Source organism: Crocodylus porosus, unplaced genomic scaffold (genome assembly GCF_001723895.1).
Source record: "Crocodylus porosus isolate Cpor-Errol unplaced genomic scaffold, CroPor_comp1, whole genome shotgun sequence".
Classification (NCBI taxonomy): Eukaryota; Metazoa; Chordata; order Crocodylia; family Crocodylidae; genus Crocodylus; species Crocodylus porosus.
The window spans coordinates 19,990,742-19,999,169 of NW_017728907.1; positions in this window are offsets into that span (position 1 = coordinate 19,990,742).

The following is an 8,428-nucleotide window of genomic DNA, read 5'->3' on the forward strand; positions in this document are numbered from 1 at the left end:
AAGATTAATCAACTCAGTTAAATTGAATTACTGTTTTTCTCAGCTTTTATTGATAGAAGAAAATTTTAAATATTTAGAAAACTTCATGGCAAGTTGTTTTAAGAAAAAAAAATCAGGAAATTGGTTCTTTAGTATAAATGATCATTGAAATAAGAGTATTTCCTTTGGCTTATACTTTTGGGCGGTATACATCTGATCTGTTTCATAGAATATAAGTAACCTGGTAGTAGGTTATTCACTAGGTATAGGAGAGTGATAAATCTAGATTAATTTTCTTTTATTCAATCCATGTCTTATCTTCCTTACTTGTATAGTATTGTCACTTTCAAAAGGCATGAATCAGGTTTCAGAACATCACAAGTAATTTATGAAGAGTTTTGAGTCTTTTTTTCATTCATTCCAGTTTACAAGCCTTGGGAAGCAGAGCATCAAGCTTTTCTCTGCAGCTGCTGCATCTATAACTATTTCTATGTTCTTTTTTAATTAAAAAGATGTGCTCAGTCAGGATACTGGGAACTGAGGCTTTAATAAAAACACTAAACATTGCAAAATTCATGAAAAATAAGCCTAAGAGTGGCCAAGACTGATATATTTTATTACAAGTTGTCACACTGGGGATTCCAAAAGAGCCTGGGAATTAGGTCTCTTGTTCCAGCTGAAATTCAGTGGAAGTTGAACACGTTTAAGCCACTTTGAAAATTCTTTCCATGCATTTCCATTACCAAAGTTCTGTGCACTTCACTTCCCTCATTAGTTGAGCTGGTTAATTTTACTTCCTACTTCCCATGCTTCAGGCCAGTGCTGTTCTGTTTGGGTTCCCAACTCTGTGCAGTATCACTTAAGATCAGGAAATTGTTTTCCAAAAATAGTATGGTAAGGTTCCAAGTTTATTACAGACATGCAGTACCCTAGAGTTCCAGGCTGAGCAGCAGCCTGAAGTGCTGTTGCTTCACCTCTAGAGGACCAGAGAGCACCCATCCCAACATGCCTTGCAGTGGGTGATTTGCCTGGAGTTTCCCCATGACTCTTCAAGTATAGAAGAAAAAGTCAACAGGCTAACTCCAAACCATCCTTGATGAATCCATCCCCACCAATCCCATGTGCTAGAGTGTCTGTTTAGTTTCACTGTGAACCTGGGGAACTAGCTGGAGCTTTATGAGGTCATGGTTGTGCATGCCCTATGTGCCTAGCAGCAACAGCTTGAGCCCCAGTAGCACTGCTCCAGGCAGAGACTGCAGGTCTTCCATAGCTTCCTCAGGGCAATTCTATGCCACGTGTGCCAGTTGTCTTGCAGCTCCTGAAAGCACAAGCTGACCTAGCTGAGGAAGTTAAAGACGCATCTATCACTTTTTTTGCTTCAATGTTGTCACCCAAACTGATGTGGCAGCCAGGAGCGAGGCCGTATGACATGCCATAGACCTCTGTACAAACCACAGGTGCTTCTGGTCAAGGCAAACAAGCAGCCACCGGTTTGGGAGCACATTGTCCTGTCAACCTTGGACCACAGGCAGTGGCAGATAAACCTTTGTATGTCCTGGGTTACTGCCACAGAAATCTGCACCATGCTGGTGCTCATCCCCAGTAGCCAAGTCACCAAGATGAGGGCACCCCTGACCAGAGACTCATGTAACCATCACCATATGGAAGCTCACAATCACTGACAGCCGCTGGTCCATGGCCAACTAGTTCAACATGGGCAAGTCCACAGTGGGACTTGCAGTTTAGAAAGTGTCTGGTGATCAAGGAGGTGCTGGAACCATGGTTTATCTACCTTGCCACAAGAGGTCATGGCAAGTTTCAGCTACATGGGGGCTTCCTAACTGTAGTAGGGCCATTGACAACATCCATAGCACCATTCTGGGCCCTGCACGCTCAAGGATGAAGAAACTTCACTGCAAGGGCTTTTCTGTGTTGCTGCATGATGACATGGACAATTGGCATGTGTGAATGCTGGCCAATTGGGCAAGGTTCATGATTCCATCTTATTTCTCAACTGACTGCTCCTGGGCTGGATGGAGTTGGGTGAGTTTGCCCCCTGGATTATGAGGTGGGAGAGGAATAGCTGCCCTTACCCTCCCTACCTCCAATTAATCACTGTCTGAGCACACCCACTTCACCCATGGCATGTGAAGCCTAACTCAGGATACTTAGATGCCTGCAAGAAACTTAAATGATCTCCTCAACAGCAGCCCCTGGATTGTGGGGTTTGCATTTGGGCACCTCAGGGTACTCTTGGGAGAGCCTCTGGGAGTCGTCTTGGATTTCACTGAACACTACATGTGCTGCTGTGTTGTCACTGCCTGAGTCTTTCACACCACTTTTGGGACTTGGTGAAGCTTTTCATGAGGCTTGGGCAGAGGAAGCATGACTGCAGGAGGACTGCCAGGCTGTCCTGGCTCCAAGCATGCTAGGGTTAGTGACCACTGAGACAAGCTTATGTGTGAATCCCTGGCAGACCACTTCCAATCCCAGAAGCTGGAGAGGCAGGAGAGGGGTGATGGGGGATGACATAAATGACCTGGTGCTTGGGCATGTTTTCCCTTTTCTGTTTGTCTGGTAATCATTAATTTAATCAACTGTGCAAACATGACTGAACTCTGCAGTGTGCTTGATTGGCTGAAGGGGGGAGAGCAGATGGGGGAAGTGTGTTTGGACACCCATGCCAAGAGAGCAAGATGCCGGACTGTGGGTAAGTGGGGAGGAAGGGACATAGCTGACTTTACACAAGCAGTTCAAGGGAGTTCACTGAGGGAAAAGTGCAAACAAACTGAACTGAACAGAGCAAACAGAACCTTTAAACCCAAGACCCACCTAAATGGCAGGAAATGATGAGGTGAAGGGGGCCCATGGAGAGCAGCTGCATGCCCCAGCCGCATGTTTCCAAAGGGTGGTTGGGTATCTCTTGATGTTGTGCTGTGGGATAAAGGCCATATGATCCCCTGTGGAGACAGATGGGGTTCCCTGTGGGGTGTCTGCAGCATGCCATGAGTTTCCACATCTTCCTGAAAGGACAGTGTCCTGGTAGTGAAGTGCTGTGAGGTGTAAGGTTTGGTTGCCTTTGCCCCCACTAGGAGGTGGAGGGGGCATTGGTCCCTGCAAATCACAGGAACAAGAGGTGTGAGTGCCAGCAGCTGTTGGGAGGTTGACCCAGAGGGGCTCGGGCCAAGGATTGGAGAGGAGACTCCTCTGTGTCCTGCATAGGCGGGCTGCCAAAAAAAGCGGGCTCATGCTTGGCAGGCCTACGGTGGGCTGCTGGGGGCTGAGGAGCTCACCCTGTGAGATGTGGAGCTGGGAAGCAGTGTGTGGTAGGCTCAGTAATAGACTCTAGAAGTGCTGCAGGATGGCTCGAGGTGGCCAATGTCAGGAGACAGGTAGGTAGGTGGGGGTGTGCCACCAGGATGCTGTAGAGACAGTATCCCAGGCATTCTCTTTGTACTTCCTGATGGATGCTGTGAGCTCAGCCAGCTACTCACCCTCCTTACAAATGTTTTCCAGCAAGGTGTCTGTGGTGCACCGTGTCTTATACACAGCCTGGACAATGGTAGTTGCATGCCCCTGAGCCTAGAACTCTGTCATGCACCTGGCCTGGGTGCACCTGTGTGCCTGGGAGAGACGATGTTCTTGGAAGCACTCCATGTGCCCCTTTCAGTCTTCAGCAGTGGCCCTCTCCTGTGTGGTTGCCATGATGACAGCCAGCATCTCTGTTTGCTCTGAGCCATGCCCTCTGGTACTTGGTTACTCTGTGCCCTCGTTGGGTCATGAGGACTCTGCAGGTGCTGGCCCTGAGAAAAGAGCAGAGGAACAGGTGTTCATTTTAAGGCCTACAGCTTCAGAGATGAGATGAAAGGCTCCCCAATACCTTCTGGCTGCCAGGATGGTAAGTTTATGAATCCCATTGTGTTCCTTCTGACTGGACTGTGTGCCGGTACCTTTCTCCAGCCTTCTTCTCTTCCCTACCTAGGACATGCCTATGGAGTAAGATGCACCATGTTTTCCAGGTAGTGGTTGGGGGTTTGGGGAGCAAGAGCTGAAGAAACTGTTGCAGGAGGTGTTAGAAACACCCACTACCTGGAACCTTTAACAGTTTTCATTTGCCATTGTAGAAGCAGGACTTTTCCCCAGCATCACCCTGCTTAAGGTGACCCCATGCCAGAGGCAGGTGCTGTTCACAGCCTATCTCATTCCTCTACAGCATACCTCGTTTCTCTACTTGAGAACATGGTTGTGCCAGGCAAGTTCCTTGACCAAAAAGGGTGAGCATGCTATAATGGGTGAGAGGAGCAGAGCCACCCTCTGAATGTGAGATCCAGGCTCTCAGGCTACCTGCAACTGAGGTACCAGTTTCTCTTGCCAGGCAACTGGGCTGAGCAGCCTTCAACCTACACAATGACTGTTCACATGATCTGCTGATTTCTTAGTTTTTTTCCCAGTCCCAAACACCTTTTCTGGCTAAAGCAAAGACTCTGGAGTTGAATAACAGAAGCAATGAATAGCATCCATCACCTGAAGCGGAACAGGGGAGCCAGTCTCATTTTACACATTCTTAATTTGAAAGTTAGCTAGAAAAGTGGAAATGCTCTGAATCATTTCCTTTGTCAATACCTTTTTCTTAAACCTTCTTCCTCTTCTTAAACCAATTAAATAGTCTTCCACTTCAGTCTAGAAGGAAACTTTTCCTCCATCTGAGTGTTTCACAGAATACCATGGACATGTAGCTATTATCTATAGCTTCTCACCCTTCCTAGTTCCCACACAGTAAGTCTTGATCTTTGGATGTAAGGGGGTGACAATGTTTGTATGGACCTTGTCCACCTTGAGGCACCATCTGTTAAGTGAATGACTTGGCTGAAATTAAATTTGCAAGCTTCCTTAATTGAAAGAGCTTCCTTTAATAGGATTTTAGGACAGTGCATTATCATCTTCTGGCTACAAAATTAGTTACACTTGTGTAACAAATGGATCCTGCTAATTACCCAGTCCTGGGATAGGAATATGTTATTTCCAACACCACTGAAAGGAGGCAGTGCCATGGCCCCAGAGTGGTCTGCATTGCTCAATGGTACCTCTTCTTACGCAAGGTACTGCAATATTACTTACTTTATTATATCCTTTGAATATTTAAGTAAAATACAGCGCATATATGTACATTCCTCTTTTTATCCAGTTAAAACTCCTTGAATTACACAAGTCACCTGGTCTTTTCTAATCATGTTTACTACTTAAACAATTTCTGGAAACAACTTGATTGCTCCTTATTCTGGGGACTATCCATTTCTATAGTTTGAGAAACTCTCCTGTTTTATCTTTGTGCTGCAAGATATAAATATCACATCAGAAATAAAAGGGTTTCATGACAGAAGAACACCCATTTCATACAAATGATGTTTGCCTACAGTTCTTGTTCTGACTATCCAGACATCACTGGAATCCAGTTTGGTTCAATGTAACTACTTTTTTTAAAACAACTAGCTGTGTGTGTGTTACTCTGTGATTGGATGATTCAAGGAATGATGCGTCTTTTCAGGGGACCTTTGGATTTGTGTATCATGGCATTTTCACCTCTGTCATCTGGCTTGGTCATCCAAATTACAGTAAATAAAAGCAATTTGATTTATTTTCACAGCCAAATCTATAGCAGTGGGGCTGAAGAAGTACCCTTGCAACTTTCAACAGTAAAGGTTTTACACTTGATGGGACTGGATACCAAGCATGATACCACAAGTCTTCCCTTGATACCCATCAACCATCTCCTTTCAGTATAAGTAAGAAGGGCCCATTTCAACTGGCTTAGATGATTAACCTGCACAATTGCATGCATGGTAGTCCTAGTCAAGATGCTCTGCCATGTGCCTGGCCAGCAAAAGCCCCTCAGCGAGGTGATAGATACTGCCAAGCAGGCGCCAGAGGCAATGCTGGAGGGTTTGTGGCTGCAATGATAGCTCCAGGGCTGCATTCTGGCTGCACTGCCTCTGCAGACAAAGTATATCCTGGGTGCTCTTCAGAGTCATGGTCGAACAGTCCTGGCCCCATGCTACCCTGTGTCCCCTATGTCTAAACCCATATCTTTTCTCCACCCCTTGGGGTATGTGGTGGGACTTGGGCCCAAGCAGGGCATCTACCACCAGGAGCCATGACTATGCTGTAGCCCACATGGGAGCCAACAGCAGCAGAGACCTCCACCTGTATTCATAGGCACTGGCAATCCTTCCACCAAGCCACCATCACTCTCCACTCCAGTTCCCAAGAGGTTGGGGAAATCATGTACTCAGGGTCACTCATCCCCTATGCCTGGGTGGGCAGCACTACCTGAAGCCTGCTCTCTGCAAGGGCCTCAGACTTGCCACCCCCACCTCCCTCCTTCAGTGTCCCAGAGGTGTGCCCCGGTGGGAAGGATAAGGGGCAGAGCCCACATTCCTTCCCTCCCCCTATGCTGCACTGGCATAGACCACAGTCAAGTTATGTTTTGACTGGTAGAGTTTAATGGGTAACAAATCACCTTCCCTCCAAAGCCCCCATCTGCCCCTGCCACTACCCCCCAACAACACCTCTCATCCTGGAGTGGTCTGGCAGGGTGTTACTCCCAGACAGTCCCATGCTTGCCCTCTCCAGGCCCCTTGGTCTCCAAGGCTCTGGATTGGCCCAGCTGATGCTCTGCTTTCCCTGCCCAGGCTTCAGGAATGGACTTCCTCTTGGTCTCAAATGTTTTGCAGGACACAGGTGGAGAGGATGAAGCTGGGAACATAGTGCTCACTGATATCCAGACAGACCCCCAGCAACTGGGCTTTGCTTGTATTGCCAGACTAGAACCTCTGGCATATGGTCTAGAGTTGTTCCCACTGCACCTGACTCATTTGCCATACAGTCTCTACCATATCAGACAGGGATGTATTAGTAAAGAAAAAGACCTGGAGATCATCAAGGAGGTGCCTTTTTGTGTCCTCAGCCATGTGGTCACCTGTGTGCCCTGAGAAATGCCCTGGATCATAGAGATTGCAGGTGGTCACAGCCAAGTTGTCCGCAGCACAGTGTACTCCATCCTGTGCCTTAACTAGTGCAGCTGTGTCAGTAGCTCCCAATGCTGGGTGACCAGGATCTGCCAGGTGAGGAGGTGGTATAAGTCCCTTCTGCAGTCTCAGGGCTACCAGCAAAACTGACAGGAAGCCTGGAGCAGGAGATGGCCAGATGCTCCTACTGTAAGGATGGGGTTAGGACCCTCCTCCAGTTAGTCAGCCAGCACTTTCCTTTGTGCTGGGGAATCCCTGGGAAGTGCTGGGGCATGCTGAGATGCGTGCTTTTCCTGGCCCCCTGGGCAGAGCAGCAACCTCTTTGTTGCTGCCCACTGAGCAATGCTTGGAAGTGGAGCATTTGTCCATGCCCAAGGGGCTACTTCTTTGATTCAGATCTAGTTCCATAACAGTTTACCCTGCTACAAATGCCCCCTCAGGGGCCAGAGGATTAACCGGTCTGTTTTTTATTATGTGCAGTTTTTCTCACAGCCCAGGATGTGCAAAAACCCTTCTCGCATGCTGTAAAAGGATAGTTCCTTCCTCAGAGAGTTTCTCTCTCCATGGCATGTGTATCATAACAAGGGAGAGGGTGACAGTCCTACGTGCAGATTCAGGAAAAGGAGGGCAAGAATGACCGTACAAAGCGTATACAGTGTTTAAACACAGATGTAAGCGTCCAGTTGCTTCAGCCCCAGGTCTGGTGAGGGTGCAGATCCCAGCAGAGTGTGTCGGGTCCCAGTGAGGACGTGGCTGTACCTAGAGTGGGACCCAGCAGCTGAAGAGCAGTCAGGCTGTCCACCTGCTCTCCCTCTGTCCCCATGCCAGTGTAACCACAAGTGAAACACTCCCCAAAAGCTCTTATTGTGTGAAAGTGCTGTTTTGGAGGGTTTCAGCCACTTCTAGACCATTTCAGAGGATATGAGTCTATAGCTAGCTTTTGACCTGTTTCAAGGGTGTTTGAAACATTTTAATTGTTATATATGTGTGCACAGCCTGAGTTTCCCTCCTGGGGCCTAGTAAAGGCTGACAAGTGATCATAGTCTGATATTGTCTTGCTAAGCTGGAGGCAGTTTAAGGTCCCCTGTCCAGCCCAGGTCCATTAGCTCATTTAGCTCCAAAACAGACAAGCGTCTATAGGTACCTCCTGTGCCGCTGAGCAGGCATACGGGGCCTCAAGGAAAGGAGACTTGGGCCTTTACTCCCCACAGTCCAGGCCCAGGGCCCTGAGGTGAAGATGTAGCCCAGTAAGTCTTGTTCTTGTCAACACTCAAAGCTACCTCCTGCCCTTCGACCCAGTAGTTACTGCTTTCCCTGTGAAAGTCAGAGTGAAGCCCCCTCTCGCAATGGCCACCAGTGCCCGTCGTCACTTAACTCCTCATTCCCAGGGCTCCTCCCCGGCTCCCCGCTTCTTTTCATTTGTC